This window comes from Monodelphis domestica, chromosome 2, assembly GCF_027887165.1.
Source record: "Monodelphis domestica isolate mMonDom1 chromosome 2, mMonDom1.pri, whole genome shotgun sequence".
NCBI lineage: Eukaryota > Metazoa > Chordata > Mammalia > Didelphimorphia > Didelphidae > Monodelphis > Monodelphis domestica.
In genome coordinates, this window is record NC_077228.1 from 160,246,166 (window position 1) to 160,270,897 (window position 24,732).

At 39.4% G+C, this 24,732-nt stretch overlaps 2 long non-coding RNA genes across 4 annotated transcripts in view; one reads left to right on the forward strand and one right to left on the reverse strand.

Annotated features, from left to right (window-relative positions):
* Positions 1-24,732, reverse strand: part of LOC103093933 (uncharacterized) — a 314,761-nt gene that overhangs the window by 189,908 nt on the left and 100,121 nt on the right. For all 3 annotated transcript variants that reach the window (XR_008916263.1, XR_008916264.1, XR_008916265.1), the window contains one exon: positions 3,261-3,341. This is a non-coding gene — a long non-coding RNA (uncharacterized LOC103093933). The remainder of the gene's footprint in view (positions 1-3,260; positions 3,342-24,732) is intronic.
* LOC103093282 (uncharacterized) overlaps positions 19,091-24,732 on the forward strand; it is a 53,781-nt gene continuing 48,139 nt past the window's right edge. The window contains exon 1 of the long non-coding RNA XR_461864.3: positions 19,091-19,561. This is a non-coding gene — a long non-coding RNA (uncharacterized LOC103093282). The remainder of the gene's footprint in view (positions 19,562-24,732) is intronic.

Genomic DNA, 24,732 nt, shown 5'->3' on the forward strand with positions numbered 1-24,732 from the left:
ATAAGAGGGAATTTGGAAACTTCTTTTGAAAGAGATAACAATTAAATTAATGGATAAGAACCATCTTCTCCCAGGAGATCAAATGCTTGAATTCTTGTTTCAAGTCAAAACTCTAACTGCTTTCAAATTTCTCCCTGATCTGGCAATTCCCTACACCTATGTTGGTAAGCCTATGGCACACATACTGAAGCATGCTGGAGGGAGCTGTTCTCCCTCTCCACTGCTCCTAAAGACATTTCTCACATGAACTGCCCCTCTGCCCAACAGCCCAATGAGAGCACTTTCTCCCTCCCCTGTCAAAGGTAATATGGGGGCTCACATGCAGCATGAGGATTGCAGTTTGGGCACTCAGTCTCTAAAAGATTCACCATCACTGCCCTACATTGAGTGAATCCCATTTAGAAACCTTCTTGGAATGAGGATAAGATCTATAATCTAATCTTTCCCCCCTCTCCACCACCATCACCATATATTTAGGTGGTACAGTGCCGAGCCTACAGCCAGGAGGATATGAATTCAAATACAGCTTCACATACATATTAACTATGTGACCCTGGGCAAATCATTTTAACTTCTGTCTGCCACAGTTTCCCCAACTGTAAATTGGTGATAATGCTACTACCTGGCTCCCAAGCATTATGTTATATTATGTTATGTTATGTTATGTTATGTTATGTTATGTTATGTTATGTTATGTTATGTTATGTTATGTTATGTTATGAAATCAAATGAGATAAAATTTGTAAAACACTTAGGACAGTTCCTGGTACATAGTAGCAGTTATATAAATGCATGTTTCCTTCTTTTCAGTCATACCCTAGTCCAAACAGTCTCCTCTTTGTCCCTAACTAGCCTTTAGATAAGTTAGTCAACCTCTCTCTGGGATTCAGTTTCTTCATCATCAAAATAAGGAGACTGGACTAAATCAGTATTTCCCAAAAGTTAAGATATTTTAAATAACAAGTATAAATTAGGTTGACAAGCAGTGCTTCAAACATTCAGTAATATCCCTTCCAGGACTCAAATTCTGTGGTTCTTTTTTATGAGTCAATAAAGTTAGGACCAGGACTCCATAAGCCCCACTTCTTAGCAGTTCTTTCCTTGCTTCTATAGCACTCTCCTCCTCTCTAGCCAATCTCTATTAGATGAAGAAATCTGGATAATATCATTTAGGAAAGACCAGACTGAACTCTATGTATGGAGGCAAGGAGAGAATACAGAGACAGGAAGGAAGGGTGGGTAGAAAAAGAGAAAGGGAAGCGGGGGGAGAGACAGAGAGGGATAGAGAGAGATAGAAAGGCAGACAGAGACAGAGACAGAGAGACAGAAAAACAGACAGAAGCAGAGACAGAAAGGGGAAGACAAGGAGGAAGAGAAAAGGAAAGGGAAAGGGAAGAGAAGGGAGAAGGAGAAGAATGAACAAAGAGAAAGAAGAAGATTAAAATTGCTCATAGAAGGGAGGAGGGAGGTGGACAAGAAAGAAAGAGAAGGAAGAAAAACATTTCAAGTGTAATGTACTAGATTCCCCAAGTTGCTCTTAAGGCAAATGTGTATATATAACCTAAAGTAATTTGGCAAGCTATCTAGCCATTGTAATTGTTTTTATACTCTCTAGTCAGACTGAATTATACATCTGGGCAGTGCACAGTCTAAATGAATACCACAAAAGGCAGGAGTGGTCATCTGTGGGAAATTCCAGCTGCAGAAGTGATCTTAGCAAATATTCAATATCTGGCCTTCCAAGTAGCCAAAGGTGGTGATTGTAAAGCAAATTACTTTCTATCCTGTTCATTTATAAGATTTTAGAAAGTAACATAGACTGCTGAAATCAACCGAGTTCTACTTTGTGACCACCCAAATTCAGATGTTAGAAGATGCCTTGGCATCATGTCTTTGCTGCACTGTATTGTGTATCCTACCAGCTCCTTGAAAAAGCAGTTTAACATACACTAGCTACTTAGGGTTGGCTCCCAAAGGACAATCAGCCAACCAGAATTTGCCCTAATGAGGTAATGCTTTCCACTTGGTGTTTCATTGGTTGAAACAGTTGTCACTTGATCTGCCAAAGGATTCTAGGGCTGACATGCCATGCTTTTCTTCCGTGATGTGAGACTCAGCTGAGCCCTGATCATACCCAGTAGCTATTTTTCTCCCTTGCCTCCAGCTTCTGAAATTGCATTCACATTTTACCGTTGTTCAAGCTTTGGTGGATTCTACTTTAATTACTATAAAAGCCCTCCTGTAAGTACTGCACCACCTTTTCCTAAGTACATTATAGACTTTAATCTTCACTACATCCCCTTGCCTGTTTTGGAAAGATGTCCTCACCATTATCCCTAGGTTATTCCCACAGAGTGAAGCTCAAATCAGGGAACTGCCTGGCTTGCCTGAACTAAGTCTAGATAGCAAAGGATTTATCCCTCGGATTTGAGAACCAAATGAAATATTGCACTTAAAGAAAAAAAAAGTTAACTGAGACTAGGAATAGTCTAGTTTTCTAGACTGTGCAATTAGCCACACCCAAATATGCACTTATCAAATTTTCCTCTTTGCTGGTTAACTAAGAGCACAGATTTAGAATTGGAAGTAAACTTGGATATCACATAGTCTACTCCTTCCATTTATAGATGAAAAAACTGAGGTTCAGAGAAGTGACTTACCCCAAACCACATAAGAAGTAAATAAAAATAAATTTAAGAATAAGAATTAATCATATGTTGTAAGACATAGAGTTAGAGCTGGGAGTACATGAGAGGTAATCCAATCCAACTCTTTCCTTTTACAAATGAGGAAACTGAGGTTCAGAGAGATAAAATGAATCAAGGATACAGTAAATGGCAAGAGTTAGGATTTGACTCAGAGGAGATCTAGGATTCAAGAGCAAATTTCTACTCTTTCTATCATTTCACACTCCTTAGCCAAGTTTCCTCTGTAGTCAATATTTCATATAAAAGACACTTATTTTCCCAGACAGTGGACCTAGATCAGCCTTCTTAATCTGGAATCTACAAAAGAAAGTCTTTCCATAACTGTATTTCAATAGAATTGTTTTCCTTTGTAATCCTACTTATTTCATTTTCTACATTTAAAGAATAATTCTGAGTTGGGGCCCATGGGTTTAACAATCTCCCAAGGAGGTCCATGACACACAAAAGGTGTCCCCTTCATACAATTCAGTTCAATTTAATATCTTCCTTTGGGCAAGGAACAGGAGATTCAAAAACAAAGTAAAAAACAGTCCCTGCCCTCATGGAGCTTACCTTCTACTATGTTGTACAACATTTTCACTGATCTCTTCCAGTAATGGATGCTTCAAGCACAGCCACAATTTGTTAAGACACCTAGGTAAAATAGTAGATAAAGTGTCAGAACTGGAGGCAGGAAGATTTGGAATCAACTCTGGCCTCAGATACTTACTACTTGTATGACCCTGGGAAAGTCACAGTTTCCCATCTATTAAATGAACTGGAAAGAAAAATGGCAAACCACCCCAGGGTTTTAAAATGGGGTCCCAAAGAATTGGACATGATTGAAACAACTCAACAACAAAAGCAATGAAAGATGATTAGTTTGACTGAAGAGGAAGAGAGATTCTGCAGGAAAATGAGGGGCTCTATGAGCCATGGTTTTTAGTAGTTAGTGAATTCCAACAGGTTTTTAGAAACCGGAATGTGGCAATAGGCAAATACAAGATATTTTGAGGAGGGAGATAACATTAACATCCAGGATCAGGTAGGTAGCACCAGTGAAGGGCTCAGGCTTAGCAAGACTTGTCAGAGCTTCAAAGGGATTAAACAAGCTGATTTTAAATGCAGTGTGCCCCATAGGAGAGGGTAGCTTTGTTCAGAAAGCCAGGTAAGAAAACAAGATGGTTTAATTTGTCTAAGGAAGGATACACAGTGGAAGCAGAACCCAAGGAAGAATGAATTGTGATTTTCCAGGAGTACTGGCTCAAAGTTCTCACACAAAAAATTTTCCCCAGTCACCCCCAGGGCAGAGGAGACCTGCCAACACAATTTCTATGCTCCCCCAAAAGGTTCTGTTTTGAAGGGGCTATTTTTCATTAAACACCCTGCTCAACAGGATTGGGCTACTCAGAAGGGGTGGGTACTCAGGCATCAGTCCAGAGGCCCAAAGGTCAGCCTATACTTTTTTGGATAAGGGCAGAATGCCATCTATTCCATCTCCTCAATGCCCTCTTGTGACACCATGCAGAACATTCCCAAAGCCTGGAAACATACAACAATCCTTCTATAACCTCTGGAATCACAGGGACAATGTCCAGGCTTCTTTTGCCCAGTAACTAGAGGCCATTCTCATGGAGGAAAAATCAAACTGGCAGTAGATGTCATTTTAGATGTGATCTGCAATTGTCCTGGCAGGGATTCTGTGCACTGCCAGAGGTATCACTTCTTTGTGAAAATGTGCTTTTTTGCCTCCACTATTTTGTGGATGAGGCTCTATCGATGCCTTTTAAATTTCTCCCAAGGAAAATTTTGTATAAATGGCCTTTTCCCCTTGACAGTCCCTTTTATTTGGACCCCAAAGTCTCGGCAGAGGATAAAAAGTAGCAGAACCAGGAGCAGCTGGGTGGCTCAGTGGATTGAGAGCCAGACCTAGAGATGGGTTTGGCTTCAAATATGGCCTCAGACATTTCCTAGCTGTGTGACCCTGGACAAGTCACTCATCATTGCCTAGCCCCTACCTCTCTTCTGTCTGATAACCAACACATAGTATTGATTCTAAAATGGAAGATGAGAGTTAAAAAAAAAAGTAGCAGATCATTTCCTAATGGTAGATGACTAAATGGATAGAGAACCAGCCCTAGAAATGACTTCAGACACTTACTAGCTGCGTCTTAGCCTCCCCAGCCTCAGTTTACCCATCTCTAGAATAGGAATAATGACAAATCTAGTTATAGAAGTTATCAGTTCTTCACAAAGTATTGTTGTGGGGAACAAATTAAGTAATATTTATAAGTCCTCTGCAAATTTTAGTGTTATATAAATACTAGCTATTATTATCACTATTATTCCTCTAATCTCAGTAGAAAATTTCTCATTTCCCTTTTTAATCCAGTCCAATAAAGATTTATTAAGCTCGTAGACTCTATTCAAAGCCCTGGGGACACAATCATTAAAAAGAAAAACAACCCCTGCCCTCAAAAGCTTACAATTTAATTGAAGGACACCACACACAAAAAGGGAGAGCTTGTTCCATGCAGTTGGATAAAAACCAAAAACAGAAACAGAATGGAAGATGCAAAATAAAGCAAGCTAGTAAGGCCAGTTTCTGTGTTCTATAAAAGAAGACATTAGGAGGTATTTGGTATTCCAGCCCTCCAATCAGAGGAGAGAGAAGGCTGGGGGAATCAAGGCTTAAATTAGCAGATAGTGATGAGATTAGGAGAGATAGCTGAACCTAGAAGGAGCATCTTGTTTCATGGAGTTGAAACCAGGCAGATGCAGAGTGGCAGGACACTCTGTTTTTCTATGCCTAAGATTTGCCCAAACCCAAGATAAGTGTTGGCTTCTCTGAGAACGGGCTGACCTTTGCACATCCACTCTCTTCTCTCAAAGAGAACAAAGGACTATCTGGCCTCAGGGATCCTGGAGCTGTTTGGAGATCCCTGGATGAAAAATGTGAGCTGAGCTCTAAGAGGTTTTGTTATTTATTAGCAATAATAATATTAACACTAATAATATAAAAATGCATCAATGCTACAGAAATCAACAGCAATAGCACTTGTTACAAATAATAAATATATAGCATAGAGCTTTGAAATTCAAAATGATTTTTATATACATGATTTCATTTGAGCCTTGCTTCATTGGAACACCGTGGCTATGATGCACTATCATTGTCCTCATTCTATAGAGGTAGAGATTGAAGCCAAGAATGGTCAAGAGATTTGCCCAGGTTCATACAGCTAGTGAGGGTCTGAAGTAAGATTTTTGCTCAAATTTTCCCAACTCTGAGGTCAACACTAACCATTGTACCACCTTGCTGCTTCACACACTCACTATAGGTAGGCTTTTATAGATTTGAGCTTCACACATTCACCATTGGCTTTTACAGATTTGAACCAGCCCTCTAGATGTGACACACTATTACTGTCCTAGAGGACTCTGAAGAAGTTTTATACCCACAGAACAATGACCACCAGAAGGCTCTTATATTTGCCAGACAAGGACTAAGTGACTCTCAGTTAAGCTATAAGCAAGTTGGAGTTCTTGGCTTTGAAGTGGGCTGCCAGTGGTGGTATAGTCTGAGAACATATAACTTAAGTCTTATTCCAAGTATGAATGGATAGCAACCTGCTGCCCGTAGGTGTTTTGTTAGATTCACTGGTGAATAGGCAGGTACGAATGGGAAATCAAGGAAAGGGCTATATAAAGGACTAGCCACTTTGCAAAGATTGTATGTGGGAAGGATGCATGTCAAGATCCGGATGGAGAAAATGCTCCTTTTTTTGGACTTTCGGGAGTTCTGCCAAGACTAATCTGTCTTAAGGAAATGTGGAGAAGGGCTGAATCCAGAGACTATGCCCCTTCTTAGATCAAGACATTCTTAATTTGGGATGCATGAAGTTATTTTAAAAATACTTTGAGAATCATATTTCAATAGAATTGGCTTCCTTGAGAATCTTATGTATCTTATTTTATGCATATTAAAATATTCCAAGAAGATGTCCCAAGATTGGGTTCACTATGAAACAGCAATGATTAAGATTCTTTACCCTAAAGGAACAGACTACTTACAGACCAGGCTTTTTAGGGATAAAGAATGAAGTCATTCCACTGTGCCAAGAAATGGGATTCAAGGTCAATGCAGCTGAGGAAGCGTGGGAACTAGGAGTATAAAAGTGACTATGCATAGCCACCTGGCTGGATGACTACTACTACTACTGGTTGATTTTCTACCTTAGATCTCTCTCTCTTCCAAACCATCTTCTACTCAGCTGCAAAGTTGTCTTTGTAAAGCTCAGGTCTAACCACATCTTCTCTTAGTCAATAAACTCTAATAGTAACCTGTTATAAAATCCATCTGGAATAGAGCCCTTCACAACTCGGCCCCTTCTTACCTTTCTCATAAGAAACTTCATGAACTTTCCTCCCCTCTACATATTCTACAACTTAACAACATGGGCTATTTCTCCAACTTGACACTCCATCTAATGACTGGGCATTTATTCCCTGGCCATTTCCCATGCATGGAATGCTCTCCCTTCTCACACACAACCCTTGGCTTTCCTGGCTTCCTTCAAGGCTCAGCTCAAATTCTACCTTCCTCTCCACTTACCTCCATCCCTTTTCTCTAGGATGACCTCCCATTTATACTATATATATCCTGTGTGTCCATAGTTTTTTTTAATGTTGTCTCTTCTGTTGGAATATGAGCTCCTCAAGCTCAGGTACCATGTTTTTTTGTTTTTTATTTTTGCTTTTGGAAACCCTTACTTTCTGTCTTAAATTTATACAAAAGGAAATTTACCCTTCTCCCTTTCAACTATGTGCACCTGGCATGAGTTTGAGCTCAGCCTGAAAGCAAGGACTGTGTGAGGGAAATCATTGAATAAATTGGGTCACAAGGATAGAATGGCAGCCAGAAAGAGGGGCACAAGACAGTCCTTTCATCCTGCCATACCACTGCTGGGTTTGTACCCCAAAGAGATAAAAAAGAAAAAGATTTGTACAAAAGTAGTTATAGTCATGCTCTTTGTGGTGGCAAAAAAACTGGAAAATGAGGGGATGCCCTTCAATTAGGAAATGGCTGAACAAATTGTGGTATCTGATGGTGAGGGAACACTATTGTGCCCAAAGGAATAATGAACTGGAGGAATTCCATGTAAACTGGAATGACCTCCAGGAATTGATGCAGAGTGAAAGGAGCGGAACCAGGAGAACATTATACACAGAGACTGATACACCATGGTACAATTGAATGTAATGGACTTCTCTACTAGCAGCAATGCAATGATCCAGGGCAATTTTGAGGGACTTATGGGAAAGAACGCTATCCACATCCAGAGAAAATCATGGGAGCAGAAACACAGAAGAAAAACAATTGCTTGATCTCATGGGTTGATGGGGATATGATTGGGGATGTAGACTCTAAACAATCACCCTAGTGCAAATATCAATAATATGGAACTGTCTTGATCAATGACACATGTAAAACCCAGTGGAACTGCTCATTGGCTACTGGAGGAGGGTGGGAGCAGGGGAGAGAAAGAACATGAATCATGTAACCATGAAAAAATATTCTAAATTAAATAATTGACTTAAGAATTTTAAGTAAAAAAAAAAAGATATCATAAGACAGAGGGCAGAGTGATATTCCCTGCAATGCCCCCTGGACTGCCTCCCTGGGTGACAGAGAAAACAGAAAGTCATAGTTGGATCCTGAGACATTACATGTGAGAGTTAGTGGGCAGAGAATAAGTTTGATAACCTAAGGCAAGAGAGAATTTCCATCTCTTCTCTTCTGTTTGTTGCTAATTAGACCTGCCTGTGAGTATGGGGGCCCTCATGGTCGCTGTAGAATAGCAAGCTAAATGAAACAATAAGGAAGGTAAACTATGTATCTTTCTCCTATTTTTCCATTTTCCCCTTACTGTTTTTGATTTAATAAAGGTATCAATTTAAGGCCAGTCTCATAATTTTCATGCTTACAGAATCGATACAAGAATTGGTTCCAAAGGGGGAGAGCAATTGGAGTTAAGTGACTTGCCCAGGGTCACACAACTAGGAAGCCAGGACCTCCTATCTCTAGGTTTGGTTCTCTATCTACTGAGCCACCTCCTTGCCCCAAATATTGTGTTTTTGGCTTACATTTAGAACAGTGCTAGCACATAGAATAGTAAGCACTTAATATATTTTTATTGATTGACAATATTTATATATGGCACTCCTAGGCTTATGAACAAGGAAGTCATGGATACAACCAACCCATGCCCATTGGGAAAGCATATGGAGAATGCACAAATGCACATTTAGTGAAACCCCATGTGGCATTATAGACTCTTCCACACCTGCACTTGACCTATATATCTGGTCTATAATAAGCAGCCCTGATATGTGATATATTATATCCTGGCACACATGGCAGATATTGGGGTTTACTGTACATGACTCTAATGTGGATCTTATATACTATATAATTGGTGTATAATTAGACAATCTTGAACCCTTGGACTTCATCTCCCAGCATCCCTTTCCTCTTTCATCCCCACCTTGCATGCTTGTGTATTGTATATAGTTAGATGTTTTCCCCACCCTCTCTCTCTTCTCCCACATGTGCAATCTGGGAAAGCCTCTCTTTATTGAAGTGTTTTTTCTTTCCTCAACTTCAAGTGATTATTAATAAATCTTATAAAATATAATACTTGGAATATTGGATATCAATTTTTAATCTTACATTGGACAGGGATTATCTATCTGGAATCATTTAATGAGAAGAATGGAGCTGGTGGTTCCTCGGATGTCCTGTGGACAGCTCCCTGTCCCTCCTTTTGTTAGTGAGGGAGAGAGATTCATAGCACATTTGGGGAGCACAGAGAAAGGAGTTTTCCCCACAAGGGGACTAAGGAAGCCAGGGTTTGACTTCTCCCTCATCTCCGTGAAAAGTCTGAGGAGGAGGTTTTGCACCCACCAAGAAGACGAGGGAATAATGGACGTACTTGTCAGAGATCATCATCAAAGAGGGAGAGATGTGCCAGGCCAACCTATGTGAAGACTTGGCAGTGACTAGTTTCTGCCATGGAGGTGACAAGTATTGCTGAGAGTGACAAACATTGCCTGAGGCCAAAATGGAAGCTGACAGCTTCATGGCAGACAGGGAGTAGCCAGGAAAACAACAAACATTGAACAGTAGATTTTGACAGGAGTTATTTCCAAGCAGTGGTGCCCAGACTGCTCATAGTGAAGTTTTCTAGTCCTTTCTTGGGCTACAGGAGACATTTTCTCTAGCTGGCTCCAATGCAGCACGTCTTTTATATATATGTGAATATATGTATCCTTACCTTCTGTCTTAGAACCAATACTAACATCAATTCCAAGGCAAAATAGTGGTAAAGGCTGGGAAATTCGGATTAAGTGATTTGTTCAGGGTCACACAGCTAGGAAGTGTCTAAAGCCAAATTCAAACCTAGGAGTCTGGCTCTCTATCCACAGAGTCATTTAGCTGCCCCAGGAGCACAAGTCTTTTGGAGGAACCTAGTTCCTAAATCATTCTTAAGGAAAGAGAATAAAATTATGCTTATGTGGGAATGTAGGCTGACATTAAATATTTTAATGTACCAATGTTATTCCTTACCTGAATTTTTTTAGCATGGTGAGCAATTAGACCTGCAATTATTTCCCAGTTTCCAAACTGATCAGTCCCATCAATCCCAGTTATTTGAACCCAAAACTGTGAAAATCCAAAGACGAGGGAATCCTTAGGCAAAAATGTACAGGGTTTGTCTCAGTTGAAGATTGGCGTTTCAGGATCAAAGCTACCTTTATTAGCATTGTAGGAATCTACTGAAGTTTGGGAAGACACGTCTAATCTAAAATGTTTCAAGCCCTAGAATGTATCGCTATTTTAGGTCCTGGGGTACCATCATAGCCATTTATTTAACACAGATACTGCTAACAAACAACACAAGGTTGATTCTAGAAAACGTTATAGACTTGCTTATGGGGATGAGTAGCTGCTATGCACACTACTTAGTGGTAGATTACAATTATTGGTCCAGAGGTGACTAAACCCACAGTTTATGACAGTATTACAGCTGAGATCTTCAGCAATCTCCATAGCAGAACTGCCCAAAATAACTAATTGCACTCCCTAATTAGGAGCCCTGGAATAGATTAGTTCCCTCACTAATAGTTAAGAACTCCATTAAATGAAAGGGTACCCTACTTTCAAGAGAGGATGAAAATGAAGTATAAAGAAAGAAAGAGGCATATGAGGCAACTGCTGAGAATTTAGTACTCCTAAGGGGTGGATAGGTGGCTCAGGGGACAGAGAGGAAGGCCTGGAGATGGGAGGTCCTGGGTTCAAGTCTAGTCTCAGATATTTCCTAGCTATGTGACCCTGGACAAGTCATGTAACTGCCATTGCCTAACCTTTACCATTCTTCTGCCTTAAAATCAACATATAGTGTTGAAATAGAAGGTATAAAAAACAAATTTTGCACTCCTAGTTTCTAGAAAACTAAATGGGAGAGTAGATAGAGAGCCAGGTCTGGAGTCAAGAAAGATTTTAGTTCAAATCTGGACTCATAAACTTAGTTGTGGGATACCGAGCAAATCTCTTTAGCAGGTGGAATCTCTTTAGCCTAAGAATAATCATTGCTATAATACTCATTCACACACCCAAACACACATACATATTGCCTAACCTTAACCTGTTTGTCTCAGTTTCCTCATTCACAAAATGAGGATAATAATAACATCTACCTCCCAGGGTTTTTGGTAGGGATCACATAGGAAAGTCTTATTATTATTATTATTATACCAGTTTTCCATCTTGCCAACTGAAGCTCAGGGAACTGTGAATTTTCTTTGTTTTGCTTTGTTTGTTTTGTTTTTTGTTTTTATCAATAATTGGCTGAAAAATCTGCTTTTTTCAGCTATGATGAATCCAAACTAGAGAGGAAAGTTAGAAGACAGTTTGGAAGCAAGGATTAGGGAAGGAGAAATAAAAAAAAAAGAAGGGAAAAGTAGAAAGAGAATAAAAATCAATCCAACAGATTTGAACTACTCTCAGGACTCCAGCGGCAAAAGTATAACCTTTCTTCCCTTAGCCTTGTTTTAAATTCAGATTTACATTCTCATCAATATACTAGGAAAACATGGTCTAGATTAATAATTTCAAAGTGGGCAGGGAAAAGAGATCTAAGAAACAAGCAAAAAATAGTCACTTTTCCAGAATCCTACAGGAGATAGTACATTTGTTTTGTATTTGAAGTAGCATAGGGAATTGCAGGGAATCTGCCTTCTGTGATATCTGAATCATCGTGATGTAGGGAAATAACACATGACTGGCAAAATTCCTCCCTACTCTTTATTCCATTTCCACACTGTCGACAATGCTCTTCTTATTCTTTTTTTAAATTAAGTTTATTTATTTATTTAATTAATTTAGAACATTTTTCCATGGTTACATGATTCATATTCTTCCCCTCCCTTCTTCCCTCCCTCCTCCTATAGCCAATGAGCAATTCCACTGGGTTTTACATGCAACATTGCTTTTCTTTACCCAATCACTCAGGAACATGATCTGTCTCTCTGACAACACTTCTGACTTACTTTCTCCATCTGCCATATCTCCACCCACTCCTTTATAAAGCATAGTATCCATAGCAATGACAATAATTATAATGTTCAATGTCCAATGGTGAATGACTCAGTTACTATCATCACTGAAAGGATCCAAGGCAACTCTAAGAGACTCATGATGGAAAAGGCTATCCATCTAGGAGGAACTGATAGGGTCTGAATGCAGATTGAAGCCCACCATTCTTCACTTGATTTCTTTGGTGAATTTTTTCCTAGTATAAGTGATATGTGTTTTCTTTCACAACATAAAGAAAATGGAAATACATATTGCATGATAGGACATATACAACCTATATCATATTAGCTGCCATCTTGGGAAAGGGAAAATGGTGGGAGGGAGAGAAAGAACAAGGATGATCAGAAAATGATAATTAAATGGTATCTACATGTAAAAAATGTATAGTATCACCACATATGAGCACTTTTTCTCAAAAGCATAGAAATTCTGCCATGGTGGGAGTGATTGATAATGTGTGTGTGTCTGTGTGTGTGTGTGTGTGTGTGTGTGTGAGAGAGAGAGAGAGAGAGAGAGAGAGAGAGAGAGAGAGAGAGAGAGAGAGATGGGGAATGGGGAGGTAGGAAGAGATTTTTCTAGGGAAGAAAGCCATTGATCTACTCTAGACTCTACTTATTACCCATCAGCACTTCCTGAACTCTTTCCATTTATGAATAATATAGATGGTACCCCAGTAGTCAAAGCAATAGAAGCCATAAAGAGAAATTTATAGCATTGTTACCCATGGCATCGAGAGCCACCTCTGAAAATTCTGCGATATACTCTTTAATGTAGTCATCTGGATGATTTGTAGGAACATCAATAATTTCCCAGAGTGATGTAATTAGCCATGCTTCACTGCAAGACTGTTTCCAATTTACGATGCTGTTCAGACACAAGTAGTTTCCCTGGCATTTGGTAACATATATTTAAGTTCCTTCTGCCTGCAGAAACAAGGCTCAACACTTGAAGGGGCTTAATTTCTTGCTCAGAAGAGGCACAAAGAGGAATGGAATTAGTGGCTTTCCTCTAATCCTTTGGCACTGCCTGAGCCCCTTATCAGGCATCATATGTAAATCAGGATATTAATGCCATGTGCTGCGGGAGATCCTAATTGCTAACCAGGTTGCTCAGCTGGGATTTTGAGCCTTTCAGCTATTTCTGTCCCTAGGTGTCTTTAGTTAGCTCATGTCAAATGGAGAGGATTCCCTGTGTACACCCTCAGAGGCAAACTGTGAATCTCAGATATGCTTCCCTATTCTGCACTTTTTGTACCCAAGATTGTATATGTGTGGAATCTCTTTAGCCCAAGAGTAACCATTGCTATAGCACCCACCCTCACCCAACCAAACACATACATATACATTGCTTGATCATTGTTGACTAACAATCTACAGTCCTCCAGTTTTTAGTTTATGACAGATTAAAGGAAGTTCTTCCTCCCTTCCCCATCCACTGTCACCACAATTCCATCACTGTGTGTGTGTTTTTTTTTTAATTCTTACCTTCTGTCTTAGAATCAATACTAAGTATTGGTCCCATGGCAGAAGAATGGTAAAGGCTAGGCAATTGGAGTTAAATGACTTGCCCAGGGTCACACAGATGGGATGTGTCTGAAGCCAGAATTGAACCTAAGACCTCCTGTGTCTAGGCCTGGCTCTCAACCCACTGTGCTACCCCTCTGCCCCTCCACTATTTATTTTAATTAGTGCCTGCAAACCTGAAAGAAAATTTAAAAAGATCTTTTGATCGATCTCTTTTAAAAGGATATACAGCTCCTGTTCCTTCTTCCTTTTTGTTTACGTCTAACTCTGTTGCCTATCACTCCATTAGATTGTAAACTCTTTGAGGCAAGGGCCTGTCCTTTGCCTCTTTTTGTATCTCCAACACAGTGCCTGAAATATAGTAGGTGCTTAATTGATTGGTTGATTGGCCATACTAACTAATTTATGTTTTAGCTTGACCTTTTTTTTTTTTAAGGATCTATGATTTCTTCAGTGATGGGCACTCCTGGTGAGGAAACTTCCTTTATCATTTCATGTGACCATCTCATAGTCTTAAATAATTGCCTTGGGCGCTGAGGAGATTAAATGACTTGCCCAGGTTTAAATCTTTAGTTTTCCTAACTCTGAGACAAAGCTTTCTTTTAAACTGGTTTCTTCCCTTAACCTGAATAAATCATGAGTAATAAGAGAAATTAAGTTTCTCCTAGCCTGAATAATGCATAATTATGAAAGGAAATAATTTCAGAAAAGAAAAAAAAGGCAGCTACAAATGCACCCTGTAACTCAACATATACAATTTAGAGATTATTATATATTTTGGAAGATGTAGGCCACATCTCTCCTGTATGGGTAGAGACCCTTGAGAATTAATCATAATTAATACTTGCAAACTGATCTTTAAGGGCTCAGCAAAGCCCATTTTTTAATTCTAATGCTATGTCTTGCCAGGCACATGATTGTGCCTTTTGCATTTGTTGCTAAAACTCTCCATTAAACAGGTAATGGGATCTATATCACCAAGAGCACAGAGTTAATTTCCATGAGGTTTCTGGATGATTTGGGGGCATCTAGTCATTTATTAATCCTTTCAGCTAAACACACAAAGATTAAGACATGGTATGAAATGGCATTTCTCAGTATGAAAATGCAAGCCAACAGTGAATTAATTAATCATGGCTTGATGGAATTTCAAAGTATAATAAAGGGCTTGAATTCAATCTAGCAAGCCTTTTCAAGGACTTATTATATATCAAGGACTAAATATATAGAGACAAAAGTGAAAATTGTCCCTTCTCCCAAGGAGCTTATATGTTTTATAGTCTACTGGGGGGCAGTGGAGACAACATATCTGAAGGAGAGGAGGGAGAAGAGAAGAGGAAGAAGGAAGAGACAGAGAAGAAGGGGAGAGAGAGAGAAAGAGAGAGGGAAAGGATAGGAGAGGAGGGGAAAGGAGAGGAGAGGAGAGGAGAAGAGAGGAGAGGAGAGGAGAGGAGAGGAGAGGAGAGGAGAGGAGAGGAGAGGAGAGGAGAGGAGAGGAGAGGAGAGGAGAGGAGAGGAGAGGAGAGGAGAGGAGAGGAGAGGAGAGGAGAGGAGAGGAGAGGAGAGGAGAGGAGAGGAGAGGAGAGGAGAGGAGAGGAGAGGAGAGGAGAGGAGAGGAGAGGAGAGGAGAGGAGAGGAGAGGAGAGGAGAGGAGAGGAGAGGAGAGGAGAGGAGAGGAGAGGAGAGGAGAGGAGAGGACGGGAGGGGCCTTAGTTTCCTCATCTATATGAAATGAAGGAATGGACTATGATCTCTAAGATCTCTTCTGCCTCTATATCTGGAGTCATCCTATGTTTTGCTCTCTCAGGTACATTATTGACTCCATGCACAGGGGCAACAACCTATTGATTCAGGGCTCTAATAGCCAAAGGGCCTGTGGTGGTCAGCAAGAGCTGGCCCCTTTACTGGGCATCCAAGCATGCTAAATGCTGTATAAAACATAAAATGAAATTCATCTGAATTTACTTACTTGCCAAAAATTGACCTATTTTGCTATAATAAAGTCCAAGTTTCCCTTCTGCAGTGTCACAATACAATGAAAAGAGTATTAGCCCCAAAGTCAGATTATGTATGAGTTCAAATCCCATCTCTGATCCTTTCTATCTGTTTGATCCTGGACATGTCAGTTAGCCTCCAAGGGTCTCAGTTTCCTCTGCTGTAAAACGAAAGAGCTGGACTAGGTGGTTACAAAGGGCCCTTCTAGATCAATGACCCTATAACTGTTTGCCAAGCAAAACAACCCTACCTACTTTGCAACAATATCCCATTTCTGCTGAATTTAAAAAGCAGCTTTCCTCTCACCATCTGTGCCCTAGGCACAGCGCATTTCTATGAAGCTCAGGTTAGGAGTTGCTCTCAACCTGGACATTTGCTTCCCCTTCAGGAAACAGCAGTATAGAACACAAGGACATTCCTTTTACTGCTTTCCCCAGGGCAGAAGTCTTCCAAACTGTGGGCCATAAAAGAGCTAACATTTCCCTGCATATTTATTACTGCATTAATCTCAAACACTTTATCTTGTCCTCTACTCTACAGGGTTAATTAGGCTCTATTCTGAAAACTGGTTTCCACAATGGCTTCAGGAAAAGAACTTTATCAGGTGAAGAGATTCATGGAATGTGAGAATTAAGAGCGACCTCAGAGAGGACTTATTACTCTTGAAGCTCTGAGTCTGCATTGGGATGTGGAGATGAAGGGCTGTGAGGCTTTAGAAAATCCTACATCATGTTATGCCCACTTAGACTTTAACTGCTGACCAAAAAATATCTCTCTCATCACTCAGGATATGATATTACAGACGTGGAACCAATTAAGGCCTTGTGCTAAATGCTAAATACTTCAGACATCAACTCATTAAAACCCTCTAGTGTGGGGAAAGGGAAGAGTATAAACCTTCCATAAAGAGATTGTCTCCCCCAAATTTCTGCAACCAATTAGCAACTCAGATAAATCCAAAACTAGGATTCTTACTTTTTAATTTATTTCCCTTTTAGATGCTTTTTCACTAATAAGTTCAACTTTTCTAGTCTACCAAAAAAAATTACCATTTTAAATAATGATTAGACCAATAAATCTCTCTATATGTGTGGGTTTATATATTACATATATATGTATATGCATACACACACATAAATATATGTTTATACATAGAGATGGCCAGGTAGTAGAGTAGATAGTCAATTAAATTCTAGCTTCAGATACTTACTAGCTGTGTGACCCTGAGCAAATCACTTAACCTCATTTGCCTTGGTTTCATCATCTGTCAAATGAGCTAGAGAAAGAAATGGCAAATCACTCCAATATCTTTTTGTTAAACCCTTACCTTCCATCTTAGAATCAATACTGTATATTGGCTCCAAGGCAGAAGAGTGGTAAGGGTTAGGCAATGGGGGTTAAGTGACTTACCCAGGGTCACACAGCCATTTGGACCCAAGACCTCCTGTATCTAGACCTGACTCTCAATCCACTGAGCCACCCAGCTGCCCCCACTCCAATACCTTTGCCAAGAAAACCCCCAATCAGGTCACAAAGAGTGGGGCATGTCTGAAAAATTACTAAACAATAACATATGTAAATATTTTTGTGTGAATATTATATACATAACATGCATAGATATACACACACCCTATGTATACCAAGAAAAGGATTTTTCCTTTTTCATAAAATTGAGCACATTAGTTACTCATAAAAGTCATTCAGATCTTTGATTTCCCAAGCCTGAGGGAACTTCTCTCCACCAATGCAGATTGCAGCCCTTTATAGCTGAGCAGATGAACCCTAAATAATTACCTCAAGTCTATGGACATTAAATGAGTTGCTCAGGGTCACACAGTATCATAAGCCAGGGCTAAAATCCAGGTCTTTTCATCTTTCCAACCAGTCCCCTATCCATTCCAGTACCTTCCCTCTTTGTTTCCTTTTTTTTAAACTCTTACTTTCTGTCTCAGTGACAATTCTAAGACAGAAGAGTAGCAAGGGCTAGACAATCAAGTATAAGTGACTTGCCCAGGATCCCAGAGTTAGAAAGTATCTGAGGTCAAATTTGAATCCAGAACTTCCAGCTCTAGGTCTAGCTCTCTATCCCCTGAGTCACCTAGCTGCCTCCATCCTACCTCTTGGTCACAGTTCTTAAGAAAAGAGAAAAAATTATCTTAGTGGGTAAACTCTCCACATAATTCTAAGTTCTCCTGGGTAATTTAAGTGGATGTTCTAATGGCCACTTTACATACTAGGAAGCAAAGAGCCCAGAGGCTAAAAGAAAACTCTCAAGTCATATGAGAAATCTTACATGAGATGAAGGAATAAAACCAAGGGTCGAGGGTTTGGTTAGAACACACGTCTCTCTCCATCCAAGAAATACTTAGAGAAAGAGAATGCCAAACAAGCCCTGGGAATCAGTGGATTGTGCATGCAAGTCTAAATTCCTTTACAGGAGAACTCCAAGATTCTCCAATCCCTTCATATTATAATCTAACACCTAGCAGTAGTTATCTGAACCTCTGCCATCTTCCCATCATTCAATTACAAGTTCTGACATTGGCTCCATCAGAGACTCATGCATCAGGTTTCTTATTTCTTGTCCTGTCTGCTTCAGATACTGCCTCATGAGGCATTCGTCACCTCAAAGGGGTGATTCAAGGGTGTTTGGGAGCTGTCTTTATTGCTTAAAGCTAAAACAAGGCATGTCTATGTGATGGTAGATAATAAAGTGCAGGAAGGAACCCTGGCTTCAATTTTCAGCTGTAATTGAATCGGCAAAACAATAAATAGGGAGTTTGATAATGAGTCTGTCAGTCATTGGCTGAGAGATAGAGCAGGAGGCTTTAGAAAGATGCCAGTCAAGACAACCCTATCAATGCCAATGATTCCTTGGTGATCAGAATACTGTCTGACCTAAACTGCCCTTGTTCTCTTACTTCCTTTTCCCGAAGTTCCTCCAGCTCAAGACAGTCTGGTACCTTGGAAAAGAATACTGACTGATATTAGAGGAACTGGGTTCAAATTCTTCTTATGCTTAATATTTGTGTAAGCTGCAAGTCATTCCATCTTGCTGAGACTCAGTTTCCTAATGTGTAAAATGAGAGGTGTAGACTAGATGGCGCCGAGAAGCCTTTGAAGTCTAGAATCTGATTCTGGACTTATTATTCTCTAATGGAATGTGATTCTATTATGATGGGAGATGGACCATTTGGGAACCTCACAAGGTAATACACAGATTTCAGAGTATTTGCAATTATTCTAAGACCAATTCTTGTCTTCTTCACATAAGATGAAGAAAATGCCTGTTGGTCAGTTGCTGAGCTGGAACTGAACACATATTTGAAAGGACACCAACTGGCCAAAGTGATTGTTTGGTTCTAATGAGGAGGATGGAATGTTGTGGACCTCCAGGTAGGGATGGAGTCATGGACCCTCCCTCACCCAGGCATGCCAGTCCCATTCCTTCTATCTTGGTTAAATGGATTCTTTTCTGCTCTTGGGTGATGAAGTATGGAAGAGAGCTGTCACTTTATGAGCTTTGAGATCCTGGAAGGCAAAACTTACAGAAGTCCAAGAAGTAGAGTCTGTACCAGTTTATCAGCAGGTGAACCCAGTGAGGGTTAACCTGTGGGATCTGGCCTCAAAAAGAACCTTACTAGATAGCATTTTCTGGAAATATTTCATTGGTTGTGCTACATTCAGGAGTGAACTTGGTGAGTTGGGTACTTTGTACAACCATTTAAGTTTGAGCCCAGAGACCAAGGGGAAGTAGGAGAGGGTGCCCCAGATTCTGGAGGGAGTGCTGTAGGTTTAGACTTCTGTTCTATGTCTTCTCAGTAACTCGCCTCTTTGTAAAAACTAATTGCTATCAGTTGGTTAAATGACACTGGAGTGTGGACCAGTGATATATGAGAGGTCCTAAATGTAACTGACAATTGATATTTATAAGTGGCACAGTGGACAGAGTGCCAGGCCTCATCTTCCTGCATTCAAATCTGACCTCAGACACTTACTAGTTATGTGACTCTAGGTAAGTCGCTTAATCCTGTTTGCCTCAATTTCTCATCTGTCAAATGAGCTGGAGAAGGAAATGGGCCAACCACTCCAGTATCTTTGCCAGGAAAACTCCAAGTGGGGTCATGGAGAATCAGACATGACTGAAAAACTACCAAACAATAACAACAAAGTGGGGACTAATATGCTCAAAGTGATGTTAAAGGGAATTTTTGTGCCTCTGATGGGGACCTGTTGAATCCAAAAGGGGAGCCGTAGCTATCCAGCCCTCTGTACTCATCATTACAAGTAGGAGTTGAGATAAAGGCCCTCCAAAGTGACTATGAAGTCAAGAGAATTAGAGTAGTCACATACAGTATGAAAAGCTGAAGGCAATCATCACATTAAAAGAATAAGGAAAGAGTTCTCAACTATGATAGTCTAAGTATATAATATTTAGTGCGCTCTGTATGGATAAGCCACTTAACAAATGCTTATTGAATTTAATAGATTAAACTGTGGCCCTGAAAATTAAATGATTTGTCTAGAATTCATGTCTTCTGATTCTATTTTAGAGTTCTCTCCACAGTTCTCTCTTGTCCATATTTTATACTATACTATACTATTTCATTTTCTCTGGATGATGAAGATGCTGTGATCATCTTCTGAATGTACCCAGATAGTAGGCAAAGTAGTACAGAAGAGACAGAACTGGTTTTGGAGTTGGAGCACCTAGGTCTACATCCCAACACTGTTGTTAAATACTAGTATTATCTTGGGTGAGTCGCTTAACAGCCATTGGCCTCAGTTGACTCAACTGTAAAAGGATGGGATTGGACTAGCTAACTTTTAAGAACCCTTCCAGCTCTAAATCTAGGATTCTTGTTTTTTATCTTTGTTTTGACCAGACCTGAAAAGTCTCCTTGACAAAACTCCCTGAAACAATGTAGATCAATAATGATTCTGTAACTTGACAGTGTTAGAGAGTTGCCTGAGGGGAACACTGAGAATTCAATTGACTTTCTCAGAATATAAAACCATTATATGTCAGACTTCATCCCAGGTCATCCAACTGGTCGCTTCAGTTCCATATCTTGTTTCCTACATTATTCTGTATTCTGAACTCCTTAGTTCAATATTCAAGGCTACTCCACAACCTTTCCAACCTTTTCTCCTACTCAACCCAGTAGAATCTAGTCATTCCATAAATGTTTGGTAAGCAGCCAGACTTGTGCCAGACTTGCATACCATTCCCTTAAAATACCTTGTAATTTCTTGCATTGAAGATCAAGCAAGTTAATACATGTAAAACACTTAAAAAACCTTATAGTGCTTTGTAAATATTATTGTTGTTATTATTGCATCTGCAGATGAGTCCACTTGGAATCTCCCATCTTCGCTCCCTCTTCTATTTTCATTTCTTCCTCTCAAAATGTTAGTTTAGAGTTCGTCTCATTGATTATTGGGCTTTTAAAATCCTTACTCTCTCTCTTAGAATTGATGCTAAGTACTGGTTCCAAGGCAGAAGAGGGGTAAGGGTCAAGCAATGGGGATTAAGTGACCTACCCACACAGCTAGGAAGTATATGAAGTTAGATTTGAACCCAGGACTTCCCATCTCTAGGCTTGGCTCTCTTGAGCCATCTAGCTGTGCCTCTTAGTATCGATTTCCTAAGACAAGGTAAGAGTTTAAGAAATTTTTTTAAAAAATTAATATTCTCCCCTCTGAAGTCTTATAAAACTTACCAGTACCATTCACATGACACTTAGCAAAGATGGTTCTGTATAGTCATTATTTATGTATCTATAATCTCCCCAATAGGGCAGCTAGGTGGCAGAGTAGATAGAGTGCCAGACCTTGAGTCAGGAAGATTAATCTTCCTGCATCCAAATTTAGCCTCAGACACTTACTAGCTGTTTGATTACAGATAAGGCACTTAACCCTGTTTGCCTCAGTTTTCTCATCTATAAAATGAACTGGGGAAGAAAATGACAAGCCACTCCAGTATCTTTATCAAGAAAAACCCAAATGGGGTCACAAAGAGTCAGACACAACTGAAACAACTATACAACATAGAGTAGGGACCACCTTGTTCCTTCATGTTTCCTGTAGTGCCTACTACAATGCTTTGCATATAAGAAGCATTCAATAAGGAGTATTTCAATTGACTGTAATAGCATCAAGGCAGAATGTGACCACCAAGAAGAGGGGAATATTGCCTGGACATCAAGAAATGATAACGACCTGACCTTGTCCAAGTAAGAGGAATCATAAGCAAATATTTTATCTCATTTTAAATTATTAGAGTTCATTCAAATGGTTTTCCCAAAGGTGGATGAGACAATTTCTTAACTCATGAATAATTTAGCCTTCCAGGCCATTGCTCCTACTGTTTTAAGAAGATTAAACTCAGCATCTTTTTTACAAAGATATTTTATTTTCCCAATTACATGTAATAACAATTTTCAACATGCATTTTCCAAAAGTATAAGATCCAAATTGTCTCCCTCTCTCCTTTCCCTCCCTCCTCTTGAAGACAGTAAGCAATTTGATCTGGGGTATACACATATTATCATGCAAAACATACTTCCATATTGGTCACTGTTGTAAGAGAATACTCATCTAAAACCAAAACTGTAAAATAAAACTATAAATAAACTAATGTGAGAAATAGTATACTTTCATCTTTTTCTGATGCCAACGGTTCTTTCTCTGGAGGTAGATAGCATTCTTTGTCATAAGTGCCCCAGAATTGTCCCAGATCATTGTTTTGCTGAGAATACTTAAGTCTTTCACAATTGATCATCATTATACTATATTGTTACTGTGTACAATGTTGTCTCAACTCTGCTTATTTCCCTCTGCATCAATTCATGCAGATCTTTCCAGCTTTTTCTGAAATCATTCTGCTCCTCATTTCTTATAGCACAATAGTATTTTATCACCAACATATTGCACAATTTGCTCAGCCATTCCCCAATTGATGGACATTCCCTCAATCTCCAGTTCTTTGCCACCACAAAAAGCTGCTCTAAATGTTTTTTTGTACAAGTAGGTCTTTTCCAATTTTAAAACATCTTTTTGGTGTACAGACCCAGTAGTGATATCATAGGATCAAAGGGTACGCATGGTTGTAAAGCACTAAACTCAGTATCTTTAACTCTGTGTCCCACTAGTGTTTCTGTGTTTCCATATCATATTATTATTATTGTTCAGTTGTTTCAGCTGTGTATAATTCTTCATGACCCCATTGTTCATTGGAATTTGCTTGGTGTGACAAGTAAAATTTCCAAGAGCCTAGGTTCTGGGAAAGAGATATCAATTTACTAATTAGGGTAGCAATACCCAACAAACTAATTGGTCCATGATCTCCCTCAATGATCAAATATATTTCATTCATAGTTTTGAGTCACTAAATACAATTTTGGAAGCTTATTATTAAGCTCTCCCCTAGACAGCCCACAACATCCCTAATTGGTGGACAGCTAATGAGGATTTGGGCTAATATTTTTCAGTGTTTCTTTGATCCCTTTATGATGATGGCGAAAGTCACATTCTTAATCACAGGATTCCAATATCCTTGCTGATTTAGATGGAGAAGTCATGCTAGACCTGGCCAGGGTTAACTTTTCATCATTCATCCTCATGGAGGAATCAAGGACATAGCCCTGGATATATCTAGCCAAAGCTAACTTTTGTTTACTAGACAGGATAGAATTTATATGCTCAATTTTAGAAGCTGATTTGGGGCAGGGAATGAAAGGGTATTCCTAGAATTGTCAGGACAAAAGCATGAGGAAAAAAGCCTGAAAAATTAAAGATTCCTATCAAAAACCAAACAATACAATCAGAGCATTATTTAGAAATAAAAATGATACATTAGGAATAAATCTTATCATTGGCAAAGATACTGGAGTGGTTTGCTATTTCCCTCCTCTCCAGCTCATTTTAAAGATGATGAACTGAGTCAAAGAGGGTTAAGTGACTTATCCAGGATCATACAACTAGTAAGTATTTGAGACCAAATTTGAATTCAAGAAGATGCCTTTCTGGCTTCAGATCCAACACTGTATCCATTGTATCCCCTAGTTGTCCTCTTTGCCATATTAATAGGGACATTATTATACAATCTCTGTCCTCTGTCTTTCTGTTCACTCCACTAACCTGTAGTTCTCTCCCCACCTCCCTTATCCTAATACTTCATACTATATTTTTCCTTTCTTCAAGAAAGACATTTTAAACAGCTCCAAGAAAAGACTTTTTCTACTCTTAAGTGTACAAAAGGCATTGTTCAGTTATAAAGGGAAAGCTCCTACTAAAGAGGTTGCTCAATTGTCCTCATCTGTAGAACCTAAATAAATCCTGAGTTCTGTTCTTCTGTATCTAGTAGATATATACCTGATCACAGGGGAGATTTTAGAGTTATCAGTAACCCCCAATCAACCCCATGCACGCTGCCACACAGCAAGGAAGGATTATTGAGCTGCATACAGTCCAAGGATCCTTTGAAAGAACTTATAGAAAAATGATGGAATAGTCAGTATATGAAATGATAGGATCCCACCCTGGTTTCTATTCAAGCTTATTGTCATTAAAAATTCAAGTTAGAATCCTAGATTTTAAACTGGAAGGGACCTAAGGGACCATCTAGCCTAATCCCCTCATTTTCCAGATGAAAAGACTGAGGCCCAGAAAGTCTAAGTGAATTGCCCACGGTCATATAGGTAATAAATAACAGAAAAAAGAGATGAATCCCAGTGTGCCTACACACTGCCTCCCTTAACATCAATACTGTTTCACATTTACACTTTTTAATGAATAAAAATATTCAATAAATAAATAAATTCAATATTTAATTTAAAAAATATTCAATAAAAATTAGATATGGAAA